General features: G+C 38.8%; 1 protein-coding gene and 1 pseudogene across 1 annotated transcript in view; one reads left to right on the top strand and one right to left on the bottom strand.

The window, feature by feature from the left end:
* The window catches only part of ARHGEF9 (Cdc42 guanine nucleotide exchange factor 9), a 314280-nt gene that overhangs the window by 279740 nt on the left and 17051 nt on the right, over positions 1–17489 (bottom strand). The gene's annotated exons all lie outside the window — the stretch shown is intronic.
* LOC118720228 lies at positions 797–15459 on the top strand (annotated as a pseudogene).

Raw genomic sequence — 17489 nt, forward strand, 5'->3', positions numbered from 1 at the left:
CACAGACTCCGAAATTCCTGCATCCCCAGCCACTGGCTCCTGGACCCCTTCATAATTCACAAAATAAAATGAACTTAGCCAAAGTACCACTTCCTTATCCACAGACCACGGGACAGCTGCCTCACACTGTTATGGGCTCCAGGAACTTCACAGTGATTTGCAGAGTGATACTACCCCAGCAAGAGTCAAACACCATTGGCCAGAGTCACACTACCTAAGCCTCAGGCTCCGAGACCCCTTTCTCCCAGATGGTGGATTTTGAATGCATACCAGTGAGACCTCAAACAACCCTTTTCACAAGAGCCGGACCCATAAGCACATCACAACAGCTTGTTTGATGAGGCTGGGGGTGACTCACATTGTAAGACAACCCATGAAGACTCTTCATTTATGAAAAAGAAACTAACATTCAAGACCCGACTACATCAGGAGAACTCAAATAGCTCAAGTAAAGGACTCCACTAGAACACCAAGCTCAGGAAATCTGAGAGACTGCACCACTGGGTCCCAAAAGTCACCAACTACATAAAACCATCTCCAAAAGACCCTCGGTCACAAAGCAGTTGGATCTAAGACATAGAAACAATTAAAAGGTTACAGGAAAATGGATAGACAAAGAAACAATCCCCAAAGTAAAGAATAAGAGGAACCACAAGAAAATGAATTAGGTGAAATGGAGGCAAGTAATTTGTCAGAGAAAGAATTCAGAGTAATGGTTATTAAGATGCTTACATGTCTGGATGGCAAGTGCACACAACTCAATGAAAAATATTAGGAGCAGAATGAGAATTTCACCATGAAAAGGAATAAAGAGGAAATGAAGAATGACATAGCTGCAATAAAGAATGCAATGAAAGGCTTCAACAGTAGACTAGAAGTAGATGAAGACTGCATCAGTGAATTAGAAGACAAGGTACAAAAAAACACCCAACTTGAACAGCAACTGAGAGGGAAAAAAGAGAGAGAGAGAGAGAGAGAGAGAGAGAGAGAGAGAGAGAGAGAGAGAGAGAGAGAGAGAGAGAGAAAAAACACAACAACTTAAAAAGCAGGAAGAAAGCTTAAGGTAGCTTTGGGACAACACAAAACAAAACAACATCCTCATAATAGGGGTGTCAGAAAGAGAAGCTGAGCAAGGAAAAGTAAACCTGTTTGAAGAAATGACAGAAAACTTCCTTAATTTGGGGAAAGAAAAAATTTACACAAGTCCAAGAAGCACACAGAGGCACAAACAAGATGAACTCAAAAAGATAAAAAACAAGATACATCATAATTACATTGGCAAACATCAATGACAAAGTAAGAATCTTAAAGGCTGTCAGAGAGAGACATAGGGCTAACTACAAGGGATCTCCCAAAAAACTATCAACTGATTTCTCAACAGAAACACATCAGACCAGAAGGTAATGGAATGAAATATATAAACTGATAGAGAGCAAGGGTCTGAATCGAAGAATACTGTACTCAGCAAGGCTATCATTCAAAATTGAAGGTTAAATCAGGAGCTTCACAGACAAAAACAAAGGCTAAGGGAGTTTATTACACTAACCCAGCAATGCAAGAAAACCTAAAAGGACAGCTATAAAAAGAAGAAGTAGAAAAAGAAGAAGGAACACAGGAATAAAGAATAAAAATGGCTATAAAGAAGTACTTAACAATAATAACCTTAAATGTAAATGGATTAAATGCTCCAATCAAAAGATATAGGGTAGTTGAATGGATAATAAAACATGCCCCACATATTTGCTGTCTAAAAGAGATCCACCTCAGAACAAAGGACTCACACAGACTAAGAGTGAAAGGACTCACACAGACTAAGAGTGAAAGGATTTCAGGCAACTGGAAATAAATAAAAAATCTAGGGTAGCAATACTTATATCTGATCAAATACTGTAGACCTCAAAGCAAAGGCCATAACAAGAGATAAGGAGGGCCACTTCATGATACTAAAGGGAACAGTTCAACAAGAGGATATAACTCTGGTAAACATATATGCACCCAATACAGAAGCACCCAAATACATAAAAAGCCTTCTGGAAGATATCAAGGCAGAGCTCAACATGAATATAATCATTGTAGGGGACCTTAATACACCACTGACACTACTAGATAAATCCTCTAACAAAAAATCAGCAAAGAAACAGCAATGCTAAATGAATAACTGGATCAGAAAGAATTAATTGACATCTTCAGAACATTTCATCCCAAAGCAACAGATTATACATTATTCTCAAGTGTACATGGGACATTTTCAAAGGTAGACAACATATTGGGTCACAGGCAAATTCTCTTCAAATTCAAAAAGATAGAAATGATAACAAGCATTTTCTTAGATCACAATGGCATAAAAACAAAAAAAGTAAACACTTGGAGACTAAATAGCATGTTATTAAAAAAATCATTGAGTTATGAAAGAGATCAAAGAAGAAATAAAAAGAATCTTGGAAACAAATGACATTAACAACACAACAATCCAAAATCTATGGGACACAGTTACAGCAGTATTGAGAGAAATGTTCATAGTTCTACAGGCCTATCTCAAATAAATAAATAAATAAATAAATAAGTAAAAATGGTAATTAATTATCTAACCCTAAAAGTTAAAGAAGTAGAAAGAGAGCAACAAGAGAAGCCCAGCATAAGCAGAAAGAAGGAAATAAAAAGATAATGGAAATAAATGATATAGAGACCAAAAATGGGGGGAAAAATTTAAAAAATCAATAAAACCAAGAGCTGGTTGTTTGAAATAACAAGATTGATGAACCATTAGCCAGGGTCACCAGGAAACAAAGAGAGAGGACCTAAATAAACAAGACCATAAATGAAAGAGGTGAAGTAAAAACCAACCCCATAGACATACAGAGTATTATTTTTTTTTAAAATACTACAAACAATTCTACTCCAACAAACTGGAAAACTTAGACAAAATACTAAAATGCTAATCTAAGTTTGCTTCATATGAAAAATCTAGAGGACATAATTGAATCTATTAATTAAATATGTCTTGTATTTTATTTGAAATATATCCTTACAAATGTGAAGGTGTTATTAACCTGAGAAATGCTGAGTATTTAACTTTCTGAGAGGGCAGGGCAGGGCAAGGATGGGCTCCTGACTCCACTGTGGGGCAAGGTGGAGTTATCCTCCATTTTGTAACTGGACCCTGGCCCTCACCCAACCAATCAGGGTCAGCCAAAGCAGTGACATCACCACCGGAGTAAAACCCCTGGGCTGGGTGAAATTTGCTCTCTCGTCTGCCATGCTGTAGGCATGAGTGGGACAGAGCTCATGCTAGCATGGAAAAGGCTCTTTTGTTTATTGCATCGGACTCGGCTCCCTGGTAGTCCTTGGGGATCACGAAGTCTGGGCGTAACAGATGAGGGCTCGTCTGAGATCCCCAGTCAGGCCCATGAGGGACTCCGATCCGGAGAGCCTGACTGGCCGCAGTAAGTGTGTGAGCGCTCTGGAGGGACTTGGGAATCCCTCCTGTGATTGGTGCCCGAATACGTCTGGAGGACGTGCCATTAAGGCCACAGGCAGGAGGATTCAGAAGATGTTCTGACCTCCTGGGAGGGTCCCTCAGTCAGGAGAGATGTGGAATCCTCTCCAAGAGGGACCCTCACATGAAGAGAGGGATGGAAGCCTCTCCCAGGACGAGGTGAGCTGCGTGAGCCGTTGCCTCACCTGCGGTAAATTGACGGGAGACTTTCCCAGGTCTGAGTTTGGTATCAGCGGGCGACATGACGCCCCAGGATGGAGCTGGCGAAGTGTGGCCGGCGTGGCAGCGCGGGGGGGCCCCCTGGTGCCGTTGGGTCGGAGGGAGGGCTTCCGTGGGACTCAGTCTGTGTGTTGGAGCGTGGCTGGGCAGTGGCGGCCTTGCTCGGGGAGCAGGCACCTGGGTTAATTTTGCTGGCTGCCTGGAGAAGGGGAAGTGGAGCCAGGAAGCCCCTGGGGTGACCCACGCTTCCTCCTCAGGGCCACCCGAGCAGCACGGCTGGGGCAGGGGTGGCATCAGCCTCGCTCCGGGGCCTGGGCCAGTGTGGCTGCATCGGGTCTAGGAGAAGAGGTCTCATGAGCAAATTTCTGTGCTCTTGTAAAGGTGGGAGAGAAGTGGACCTCTCCCAAGTCTGGTTTTAAGTTGAAATGTTGATGTTGGGCGCCCTCTTGTTGGTTGTTGTGATTTTCTTTGTTGTGGAGGTCCAGAATGGCCAATGGCAGACTCATTCTAGCAGGTGGCCAGCTTTCAATGTCAGAGGGCCACCGGTTGGAGTGAGGCCATTGTTTGGTTTGGCTTCCACGGAGTTGGAAGACTATTCTCAGGAGCCCTCTGTCTGTTTCTGTGTTTTTTGTAAATTTGCTACTCTCTCCCCACAAAGCAGGCAGGAGGTGGGGGAGGGGAGACACGTGGCAAAGCCACTCCTCAAGAAAGTTTTTATGCACCTCAAATTTCTGTGCTCATATAAAGGGAAAAGGCCAGTTCAAAAGAAGTGCGCATAGTTTTGGGCTGTGCTTAAACTCTTTTCTGTGTACAGAATGAGTTTTGAAAATGGTGAAGATTAACTGGAAGATAAATTAAAACTGGTTTCCCTAGGCATTGTAAGCAGCTTTTGAAATTTCTGCCCTGAGGCAGGAACTAGATGGTAATGCTGGGAGTCTTCAGCTAAAGAATGTGTTCATTTGCATTTGAATGGCTCCCTTTGTCCAATCCCTCCTCCAGTGATCTACAGGGATTGACCAGATCTGTTGCTGAAACTCCTCCCTAAGAAGTAGGATGTAAAAGAAAAAAGAAAAAAAAGACATAGTAAAGTTTAGATTTGCCTCATCAAAAATCTGGAGAACAGAATTGAGGCTCTTAATAATTATGTCTTGTATTTTTCTTAGAAATGTAATATTATTAATCTAAAAAATGCCAAATATATTTGACTTGCCAGCTTTAAAAGTTCAAAGTATAAATTAAATTAGGAAGAGTTAATTGCAGTAACTAAATGCCTAGAATATGGCAGGCTGAACTGTATTACATATGTTAAAAATAAGCAGTAATGATCAAAGATCTCAAGGATTGATTTATTCTCATTTGTCAGATGAGAAAGTATGTGATGCTTACACTTAAAAAAATTATTTTAAGTCAGTGATGCAGTATTTTTTTTGAAGTCAGTTTTTCTGAAGTAATGTTTTAATATAACATATGAAACTTTTATATTTGATCTGTTTTGTTTTACTTTATATGCCATTGTTGTCATTTGTAATCACATTGTAAGCTTGAATTTGGGCTTGTACCTGCATCTTGTATTTTGTAAAATTTGGGAGTCATTTTTGGTTTCAGCCATGTGTGTCTACTTTATAGATTTAAGTAGACTTCTAGACAAAGGTTTATTATTTATTTAGAATTGTGTTAAAACAATGTGAAAACAATTATTTGTATGATTTAACCCCCCAAGACTGCTTGGATAATTTTCACCGATGTTCTGGGGGGGGGGTGTAAGGGGGGCTTAGAAATGCAGATAAATCTGTATCTGTAGGAAAAATGTGGCATTTTAAATTTCAAGCGGTTAGAGGCCTGGGAACAGGTTACTGGGCCTGCTCCATCCTCCCTTGCCTTTTCTTTAAAATTTGAAGCATGATTATGTATTTCTGAAGGATATAGAAAGAAGGTTTAGAAGTTAATTTGAAATTATAAAAGGCCAGCAACTAATAGGAAGGAATTAGTATGTTTATTGTAGAAAGCAGAGAGCCTCCTTGGACATCGAAGAAGGACTATGAACCTCAGAAGGAACATGTACTGAAGGAACACAGCTGCTGAACTGGACAATGGGCCTTTGAGGTGCTAAAGAAGGCTCTCATCTCAGCATATGCCCTAGCCTTGCCAGACATCACGAAGCCCTTCCACCTCTATGTGAGTGAGGTAAGGGGAATTGCCAAAGGGGTTCTCACTCAGACTCTAGGTCCCTGGAAGAGACCTGTTGCCTATCTGTCTAAGAGACTGGACCCTGTGGCAGCGGGGTGGCCAGCATGCCTCCAGGTAGTGGCCAAAACAGCATTGCTGGTGAAGGAGGCAGATAAGCAGACTCTGGGCCAGGAGCTAATGTGGATGGGCCAAGCTTTTCTCCTGGACCAGCCCTGTGTCCGGATTCATAAGACTCTGACCATCAACCCTGCCAGCCTGCTTCCAGATGACGAGGTACTGTTCACGGATGGGAGTAGTTACGTTCAGGATGGGACCTGATATGCAGGGGCAGTGGTAATCACCCTGGACCACACCATTTGGGCACAGTTCCAGAACTTTTGGCTTTAATCCAGGCCCTTTGATGGAGACACTGTGTCATCCACAGAGAAAAGAGGGTTACCAACTGCAGCCAGAAGGAATTGGCTGAACAGAAGCAAGCCACTGATGGACCAGATGATTGGTGGACCCTCCAGATGACAAGACTGTTGGTCCCAGAGGCTCTAGGTCCAAGTTGCCCAGTGACACCAAGTTACCCACTTAAGTGTCACCAAGACTTCTGAACTTCTGTGAGGCAGAGTTGCTAGAAGTACTGTCTGTGCACAGGTAAATGCTAAGCAAGATAAGGGGGTCCCCCTGGGAATTTGGGGCCCAGGGAACTTCCCCAGGAGAGCATTGATAGGTGGATTTCAGAGATTAAACCATCAGCATTAAGGTCTAGTTTTTGTAGACACTTCAGATTAGGTTGAAGTATATATACCCCACTAAGACAGAAACTGCCTCTATAGTAGTCAAGAGATTACTCCAGGAGATTATACCTAGATTTGGGCTGCCAGTATCAGATAACAGCCTCACCTTTGTAGCCAAGGTATCTCAAAGTATAGCTCTAGCCTTAGGACAGGCAAAAGTGAGACTCTGGAAAAGGGGTTTAACTAAATGTGTACTAGAATTGGTGAAAATTGGACCAACCCTCTGTCCTTTGCCCTCTTAAGGGCCAGGTGTACCCCTTACCAGGACAAGTTTCCCCTTTTTTTGGAGGGGATCATGTATGGTAACCATTCCTTTGCTCAAGTCCTTACAGGCTCTGCAGTTTGCTTGTTCCAGATGCACTGCCAGTGCCCACCGCAGACCCTGTAGCCCGGGAACTCAGTGTGAGTAGAAATTCACTGCCCAAGGACTCAAAGGGACACTACACTGTTATCCTGAGCACGCCCACTGCTGTTGAAGTAGATGGCACCCAGACCTGACTACATGACTCCCAGCTCCTGCATGGCCTGGATCCTGGCAACTAGCAGCCTCACCTGTGAGATCCCTAGCCTGGGCTCCACACAGGCCAGGAGGAAAACTGATGCCTGCAGGAGGGGAACTGGACTTCAGTGAGGACAATACTGATGGGAACTGTGGTACTAAAGGTCTTGGTAACTGTATTTGTTGTTTATGCTGAAAGGAAGTAGGCTAAGTCAATAATTTGACTCAGGCACATTAGACAAGGGGAGAATGAGAGGGCAGGGCGGGGTGAGAATGGGCTCCTGACTCCACTGTGGGGCAGGGCGGAGTTATCCTCCATTTTGTAACTGGACCCTGGCCCTCACCCAACCAATCGGGGTCAGCCAAAGCAGTGACATCACCACTGGATTAAAACCACTGGTCTGGGCGAAATTCGCTCTCTCTTTCGCCATGCTGTAGGCGTGAGTGGGACAGAGCCCATGCTAGCATTGAAAAGGCTCTTTTGTTTATTACATCAGACTCAGCTCCCTGGTGGTCCTTGGGGATCACGAAGTCTGGGTTTAACATTTCCAGCTAAAATTTAAGGCTTCTAAGTGTTTAAAGTTCAAATTAAGTTAAGAGAAATCATATAATTATGATAACAAAATACATAAAGTAGAGAAATTTATTTTTGAGAATATAATTCTTGTATTTTATCTGGAGAAATTAGTAGTTTAAAATATATTGATGTAACAACTGTGGTAAAATTTCAACCTAGAATATAATATTTTATATGGTCTAATTAATAAAGAGAATTATTCTATGGTCTGAACCAAATTTTTAATATAAAAAACAGTTTAAATTTAATTGATATCTTTTAGAATAATTTTAAAACATATATAACATAATATTTGAAATATATAGTCTTTCTGAGTTAAATTTCAATAATTTAACCAAAGTTGGCTTTTGAAGCATTCCAAGGGCCTTAGAGTGATTTAAAAATTTATTCTCTCTTCTTAAAAGAAGTAATTTTTAAATAGGCTGATTTAATATACTTGAAATCATATGGAAAGCTTTATCAAATAAAAATGAATAATTATATTTATTTATATACATATATTTTGAATGTTATGGTGGGTTTCAGCCTCTAACAGAGGGCAAGGTAAAATTGCTAAATATTTCTTTAGCAGTGGAATTTGAAAAACAAAAGCAATAGCACTCAGATAGCCTGCTTTCAGATAGGCCAGGGGAGGGGGTATGGAATGGCATATGTACTTCATAGGTCAAATGTATAAGTTTGCTTGCTTCACTTTTTCAATAAAGTTGCCTACTTTAATTACTTTATAAATTAGCTTTTTTACAGTATAACCAAAGTCTCATATAAATTAAGTTTATGAAAAGCCAATATTTCTATAAACAACTGGATTCTAGTAAAGTCCTCTGAAATAGTTTCTGAGACTTCACATGATCCCTCTGTATATGCAATTGAGCACTAGCAAAAAAATACTGTTTTTAAATGTCAATTTGAAGCTATAATTCAAAGGAGAAATTAAAAATTTTAGAATCTCTTCTACGACTATTTATAGAGTCAATTGAAGGTTATTATTCAAGCATTAAATCAGATCATTAGTAGTCACCATAACTTAATATATAGGCATCACAGTACCAATCAGCATCTATAAAGCAACCACATTTGTTGCTTGATGTAAAATAAAGGGGGAAAAAGGTTTTAAGGTTTTATAAGAAGCTCTCTAAATGTGGTATAAAGATTACCCTGCAAGGAGATAAAAGGAAATGCCCTTCAAATATATGGAAAGCTATGGTTAAAAGTCAATGTATTAGGCTTCAAAAAGAAAGGTAAATAATTTGCATTTTGCCTCGCTAAACAAAGCATATGAATATACTTCAAAGACTGACAGCAGAAATTCAATTAGTGTCATTTACTGTCTATACCCAAGGACAAGTAAAAGTTAGAAAATAAGCCTTTTTTCTGACTGATTAAAATTGGCAAATTGAAATAAGTAAATATTCAGGGGAACTTATTTGTACTGGGCAGGAACCTCTTCCAGGAGCATTAATAATTTTTTACTGATGGTTCATCTCATAGTAAAGCTACTTAACATGCGATGAATCAAAACCAGTCATACTTCTGTGCAAATAATTGAATTAAAAGCTTTCAAAACTGCATTGCAGGATTTCTAAAAGCTTCTTGATATTATTTAAAACAAAAAAAGGAGGGCTGAAACCAGTTTGGCTCAGTGGATAGAGTGTCAGTCTGTGGACTAAAAGGTCCCAGGTTTGATTCTGATCAAGGGCATGTACCTTGGTTGCGGGCACGTCCCCAGTGGGGGTGTGCAAGAGGCAGCTGATCGATGATTCTCTCTCATCAATGTTTCTAACTCTCTATCCCTCTCTCTTCCTCTCTGTAAAAAATCAATAAAATATATATTTTTTAAAATAAAATAATATAAAAATAAAACAAAAAAAGGAGGAATATTGGAGTAATCTCCTGTAAGTAAATTACATCAAGCCCTAATTACTTAAATTTTTACTTTAATTTTTTTTTTCACTTGTAATGCTGACTGCAAGACACACATGGTGTCAGAATAAGCCAAAGGAAAACTGTTTGTACAATGAAAAGATCCCAAGTCTAGTTTATAGAACAGATTCTTTTATTAACCTATGGTCAAGAATATGCTTATATACTTCCAGAAAATTCCTCCAAGCCATGAGGATTCCTGCAACAATCGATCTGAGAGAAGAACTGACCAGACTACTCCAGCCACAGAAGGTGGTGGACCCAAGCAACACACTGAGGAGACAGAGAAGAAACAATCCAAAAATAAATGGGGGATGGTAAAGGCACCATGCTAGCAGTCAGCAGCTCTGCGTTGCTGTATGTTGCAAAAGATGAGACAAGAAAAAGAAAGTAGGACATGCATTGTCATTGCTACCATCCAGAACTAGAGTATCATTGCTGTTATATCACATGGGATAGTAATTGAAAAGGGAATCCATAAAAAACTATTGGACAGTGATTGGAAAGGGGACTCAAAGAACTGTTAGACCAGAAAGGAGTTTTGGGCAAACTAGTTCCTTTGATGCCTGGGTGCAATTTAAAAAGACATGAAAGAACTCAATCCTGTCCATTGAACAGAAAATTCTTAACTGAAAATGGCATACATTCTTGTTAAATTTATTAAATCAAAAAGAGTGATATTCTGAAGACTAAGTCCAGCGGGTCATAATAAATGCCAGATGTCCTCAAAAGTTTAAATGGACTCTTTCAACAGGACTGAAAATTTGCATACTGTTACCTACTATTTATAGTAAATGGAGGGATAAAATGATATCCCCAATGCAATTTACAATAGTAAAACAAATTTGCTATAGACAGCCAAAGGCAATTCCCTTAACCTGAATCCTTTACCAAACCATACCTTTGATATGTATATCTGCTTAGCCAAAGGGGAAATGTGTGAATAAAATGCCATGGGTCTGGATATTTGAAGAGCTTAGTCACTAGAACTAAGTTCCCCCCATGTCTTCAAAATTTATATTTCATGTCTAGTTTAGTCATTTACATGCAGCCCTTCTCCAGATTCCTGAACCCTTGCAGCTGCAGAAAGATGCTTCAATAAATGTTGTTGTGAAAATTGGACAGATATATGCAAAAAATTGAAACCAGACTACCAACTTACAAAATTCACAAAAATAAACTCAGAATGTATAAAGGACTTACTAGCAAATGTAAGATGGGAAACAATAAAAATCTTAGAAGAATATATAGGTAGCAAAATATCAGACATATCTTGTAGCATTATCTTCACAGATTCAGCTCCTAGGGCAATGGACACTAAGGAGAAAATAAACAAATAAGTCTATATCACAATAAAAACTTCTGCATGTCAAAAGAAACCACCAACAAAAATATAAGAGGGACCACCGCATGGGAGAACATATTTGCCAATATAATATCTGATAAGGGTTTACTGTAATCTCCAAAATTTATAGGGAACTCATACAACTTAAAAAAGGAATATAGCCAATCAAAGCAAAAAAATGGGCAAAGGCCTTAAATAGACAACTTTCAAAAGAGGACTTACAGAAGTCCAAGAGAAATATAAAAACATGCTCAAAATCACTAATCTTCCAAGAAATGCAAATAAAAAGGACAATGAGATACCATCTCACACCTCTCAGAATGGCTATCATGAACAAATCAACAAACAAGTTCTGGCAAAGATGTGCAGAAAAGGGAACCCTCCTTCACTGCTGGTGGGAATGCAGACTGGTACAGCCACTGTGGAAAACAGTATGGAGTTTCCTCAAAAAATTAATAATGGAACTTCCATTTGACCCTGTAATTCCTATTCTGGGAATATATCACAAGAAAATAGACACACCAATCAGAAAGGATATATGCACCCCATATGTTCATACAGCTCAGTTTACAATAGCTAAGATTTGAATACAGCCTAAGTCCCCATCAGCAGATGAGTGGATTAAGAAACTGTGGTACATCTACACAATGGAATGTTATGCATCTGGAAAAAAAGAAGGAACTCTTTCTATTTGCAACAGCTAGTATGGACCTGAAGAGCTTTTTGCTAAGTGAAATAAGCCATTGGAAAAGGAGAAATATCACATGATCTCACTCATTTGTGGAATAAAATGAGCAACATAAACTGGTGATGTACAATATATCCAGACCTAGAAGCATTGAACAGAACATCCATCCTCAGAGGGAGGTGGCGGAGTGATGAGGGGAGTAAGAGATCAACCAAGGAACTTGTATGCATGCATATTCTAGTGAGCAGAACCCATGGACACAGACAGTAGGGGGTTGAAAGCATGTGCTGGGGGTGTGGGAATGACTGGGGAGAGGTCAATTGGGGGAAAAGGAGACATATGTAACACTTTAAACAATAAAGGATTATTTTTAAAAAGAATGCAAGAATAAAATTAAAATGCACAAACAAATTAAAAATGAATAAATTGGGCATGACCATTAAAACCTTTGTGCCTCAAAAGACACTACAAGGAGAGTGAAAAGGTAACCCATATAATGTGAAAAGATATTTGTAAATCATATATATAATATCTATATATTCATATGAATAAAAATACATATGATAATCTCTCCAGACTATTCAGAATACAAAGAAATCTTACAACTCAAAAGTAAAAAGAAAAATAGCTCAATTTAAAAATAGGCAAAGAATATGAATAAACATTTCTATAAAAGTATATAGAAATAGTTAATCAACACATGAAGATACTCAACATCATTAGTCATCAGGCATATGCAAATCAAAACCACAATGGATATCATTTCACACCCTGAGAATCCCTGCAATCAAAAGATGTAAAATAACAAGTATTGGTTTTGAGTAACCAGTGTGTCACCAGAAGACAGCTGTTGTGAAAACAATAGCAACATTTAAGGCAAAGGGGGAAAGGGAAAACCTCTTATCAACAACATAATCATTGGTCATGTGGGTTCTAGAAAGTCTACCACTACTGGTCATCTAATCTGCAAATGTGGTGGGATCAACAAAAGAGCCATCAAAAACTTGGTAAGGAGGATGCTGGAGCGTAAGAACAGTAGTTAGCATAATAAATGTGAGAAGTTAATTAGAAGTTAATCAGCAGGGCTGAAGATCTGCATATTATTACCTGCTACCAAACAGCTGAGGGCAATTCCCCTAACCTCATTTTCAGCAAACTGTGGCTCTCAAGCCTCATGCGGCACTTTGGCCCCTTGAGTGTGGCCCTTCCACAAAATATCACTGCCTGGGCAAATCTATTTTGAAGAAGTGGCATTAAAAGAAGTTTAAGTTTAAAAACTTTGGCTCTCAAAATAAATTTTAATTGTTGTACTGTTGATATTTGGCTCTGTTGACTAAGGAGTTTGCCGACCACTGCCCTAACCTGATAATCCTTTATTGTTTACCAAATCTTACCTTTGATATGTATATCTGCTTTGCTAAAGGAAAAATATGTGAATAGAAAGTGGTGGGTCTGGACATTTGGGGAACCATCCCTCGAGGGTGAAGCCTCTGCCTGGTTCCCCCAAATGCCTTCCAAATTTATATTCCTTGTCTAGTCTCTATTCATTTGTGTGAAGCCCTTCTCCAGATTCCTGAACCTTGCTGCAAAAAGACTGCAGCAGAGGCTGTTTAAATTGGGAAGATACCTTTCACATATGCCTGCAACTGATTAATTAAAGGCTGTACATGAGCATGGTATCACCATTGATATCTCCCTATGGAAATTCAAGATCAGGAGATATTATTTGACCATCACTGATGCCTTAGGACATAGAGATTTTATCAAAAACATGATTATAGTCACATGCCAGGCTAACTGTGCTGTCCTGATTGCTTCGGCTGGTGTTGCCAAATTTGAAGAATCTCCAAGAATGGGCAGACCTGTGAGCATGCCCTCCTGACTTACACACTGGATGTGAAACAACAAATGTTGGTGTTAACAAAATAGATTCCACTGAGCCACCCTTCAGCCAAAACAGAAATGAGATCGTTGTTAAAAAAAAGTCAGCATCTACATTAAACCATATGATTACACTCATATGTGGGATATAAAACAAACTAGAAAAACAAACAAAAATCCATGGACACAAACAGTATGGTAGTTACCAGAAAGAAGGGGTGTGTGTGTGTAGAAGTAGTAAAGGGTAAAGGGTAACAAATATATGGTGACAGAGGAAAATTTGACTTTGGGTGATGGACACACAATGCAATTTACAGATGATGTATCATAGAAATGTACACTTGAAACCTATGTAAGTTTTAAATTTTATTTTTAGTAAATTTGGGGGTGGTGATAGCAGTTAATGAGATCATATAGATTTCAAGTGTACATTTCTATGATACATTGTCTATATATTGCATTGTGTGCCTACCATCCAAAGTCAAATCATCTTCTACCACCATATATTTACCCTGTTTCCCCGAAAATAAGACAGTGTCTTATATTAATTTTTTCTCCCAAATTTGCGCTAGGTCTTATTTTCAGGAGATGTCTTATCTTTCCATGCGCTAGGTCTTATTTTTGGAGGATGTCTTATTTTTGGGGAAACACGATACTACACCCCAACCCCTTCCCTCTGATAAACACATGAATTTATTTTATATCCCACATACCTCTAAAATCATATGTTTTCTAGCTTAGTCAGAAACCTATATAATTTTATTAAGTAATGTCACCTCATAAATTTAACTTAAAAAAAGAAGTCATCACCTACATTAAGAAATTAGCTATAACCCAGACACTAGGTTTCTGCCAATTTCTATTGGAATGGTGACAACATGCTGTAGCCAAGTGCTAATAAGCCTTGGTTCAAGGGATGAAAAGTGACCTGTCAAGATGGTAATGCCACTGGAACCACACTGCTTGAAGCTCTGGATTGCATTCTTCCACCAACACAAGCCCCTGCATCTGCCCCTCCAGGATGTCTACAAAGTTGGCAATATGGATACTGTCCTTGTGGGTTGATTAGAGACTGGTATTCTCAAACCAGGTATGGTGATCAATTTTGCTCCAGTCAACATTACAACTGAAATGAAGTCTGTTGAAATGCATCATGAAGCTTTGAGTGAAGCTCTTCTTGGAGACAAGTTGGGCTTCAAAGTTAAAAAGATGTCTGGCAAGGATGTTTGTCATGGAAATGTGACTGTTGACAGTAAAAATGACCCACCAATGGATGCAACTGTCTTCATAGGTCAGGTGGTTATTCTGAACCACCCAGGCCAAGTCAATGCTGGGTAGGCATCTGTATTGGATTGTCATACAGCTAGCATTGCAAATTTACTAAGCGATAGAAGAAGATCCATCCTCATTCTGAGAAAAAACAAGAAGATGGCCCAAAGATTTTGAAGTCTGGTAATGCTGTCCTCATTGATATGGTTCCTGGAATTCCCATGTGTGTCAAGAACTTCTATGTCTATCCTCTGGGCTGTTTTGTTAGTGCTGAAATGAGACAGATAAAAGCAGTGGACAAGCCAAGACTGGTTTGGCTCAGTGGATAGAGCGTCGGCCTGCGGACTGAAAGGTCCTGTGTTTGATTCCGGTCAAGGGCATGTACCTTGGTTGCGGGCACATTCTGGTGGGGGTGGTGCAAGAGGTAGCTGATCGATGATTCTCTCTCATCGATGTTTCTAACTTTCTATCCCTCTCTCTTCCTCTCTGTAAAAAATCAATAAAATATATATATTTTTTTTTAAAAAGGCAGTGGACAAGCTGAAGCTGGCAAAGTCACCAAGTCTGCCCAGAAAGCTCAGAAGGCTCAATGAATATTATCTCCAATATCTGCCATCCCAGTCCTAACCAATGGTGGAAGAATGATCTCATAAATGTCTGTCCCAATTAGCTATTTCAGTTTAAAATTAAAAAAACTGGTTAATAATTACAATGCACCATAAAATCTTCAAAAGGAAAGGAGAATGTTTTGTGGACCAGTGTGTGTGTGTGTGTGTGTGTGTGTGTGTGTGTGTGTGAGGGCAATTTTTTTTTTTCTTGTTTGCTTTTTCCCTTTTTTATCTTCTCTTTTTTTTTTGCATAACTCTAATTTTTCTCTATTATTTTATTCTATTTGACTTTAGTCTATTATTAGTGTTAACTTTTCCTATTTTATTTTTCCCTTTTTTCTCATTTTTGTTTTACTTTTCTTATTTCTTAATTTATCCATTATTACTACATTTAAAATTCATTATTATTATTTCATTTATTTACTGTTTCCTTTTCTTTTTTCCTCTTTTAGCTTTTTCCTTGCTTCCATATAGCCACCTCTTTTGTATCCTTCTTTCTCGCTTTTTCCTTATATCCTTTCTAAGTCTTCATTCATGTGTCTTTTACTAGTGGTATTCTTTTCAATTTTATTTGTATTGCTTTTGCTTCTTTTTCCTTCTTAGTCTTTCCTTTTATTACTGCATTGAGTAGCTTAATTTTCATGGTGTTTTTGGCTTGGCTTTGTTGTGTTTTATTCTGTTCTGTCAACACCTGTATAACAGCTGGCATGATGATGTAGTGGTTGAACCTCACTGCTAGCACGTCAGAGGGGTGATTCTTCCCCCAAAAGGAATATCAATAATCAAGCCCAAATTACAAGAGGAGAGCCCAAATAATGCATACAAGGTCCATTCATAGATCATCCAGCTCAGGTGAACAAAGATACTGCACCTCTGGACCCCTGAAGGCCCTTTTTAAATAAGGCCATCCCACAAATATTTGAGGCATAACATTTCTATATAATACATAGAAACAAATACAAAGAGACAACTAAAATTGAGCTACAAAGAAACAACAAATGAGAGAAAAGAAGGAATCTCCAGGGGGAGAGAAAAAAACTAAATAAAATGGAGGCAAGTTATCTATCAGACATAGAGTTCAAAGTAATGGTTAAAAAGGTGCTTAGGAGCTTAGTGTAAATCATAAGGAACTTAGTGGGAACTATAGTAACATAATAGGAAATAGAAACCATGAAGCAGAAACAGACAGAAATGAAGAATAACATATCTGAAAAGAACACACTGGAAGGAATTAAAAGTAGATTGGATGAAACAGGACTGAATCAGCAATTTGGAAGACAACGTAGAAATAAATATCCAATTAGAGAAGCAAATAGAAAAAATAACAAAAGCAGGAAGATAGCTTAAGGGAACTCTGGGACAACATGAAGTGTAACAACTCCTGCATTAGGAAGAGGGTGAGCAAGGAACAGAGAATCTGTTTAAAGAAATAATGATAGAAGACTTTCCCAACCTGGTGAAGGAAAATGTCACACAAGTTCAGGAAGCACAGATTGTCCCAATCAAGAGGAAACAAAATAGACCAACATCTGGATACATCATAATTAAATTGGCAAAGGTTAAAGATAAAAAAGAATCTTAAAGGCAAGAGAAAGATAGAATATTAAATACAAAGGAGTTCCCATTAGAATGACCGCTGACTTCTCCATAGAAACACTTCAGGCCAGAAGGGAGAGGCATGAAGTAGTCAAAGTAATGAAAAGCAAGGGCCTAAATACAGTATTATTCTTCCAGCAAGGTTATCATTTAAAGTTGGAGGGATTACAATACCGGATAACAAACTCTACTACAAAGCCATTATAACCAAAACAGCTGAGTACTGGCACAAGAATAGGCATATACACCAATGGATCAGAATGGAAATCTCAGAAATCTACCCAAGCCATTATGCTCAATTAATATTTGACAAAGGAGGCAAAAACATACAATGGAGTAAATACAATCTCTTCAATAAATGGTGTTGGAAAAACTTGACAAATACATGTAAAAAGATGAAACTGGTCCTCCAACTTACA

Source organism: Pipistrellus kuhlii, unplaced genomic scaffold (genome assembly GCF_014108245.1).
Source record: "Pipistrellus kuhlii isolate mPipKuh1 unplaced genomic scaffold, mPipKuh1.p scaffold_m20_p_16, whole genome shotgun sequence".
NCBI lineage: Eukaryota > Metazoa > Chordata > Mammalia > Chiroptera > Vespertilionidae > Pipistrellus > Pipistrellus kuhlii.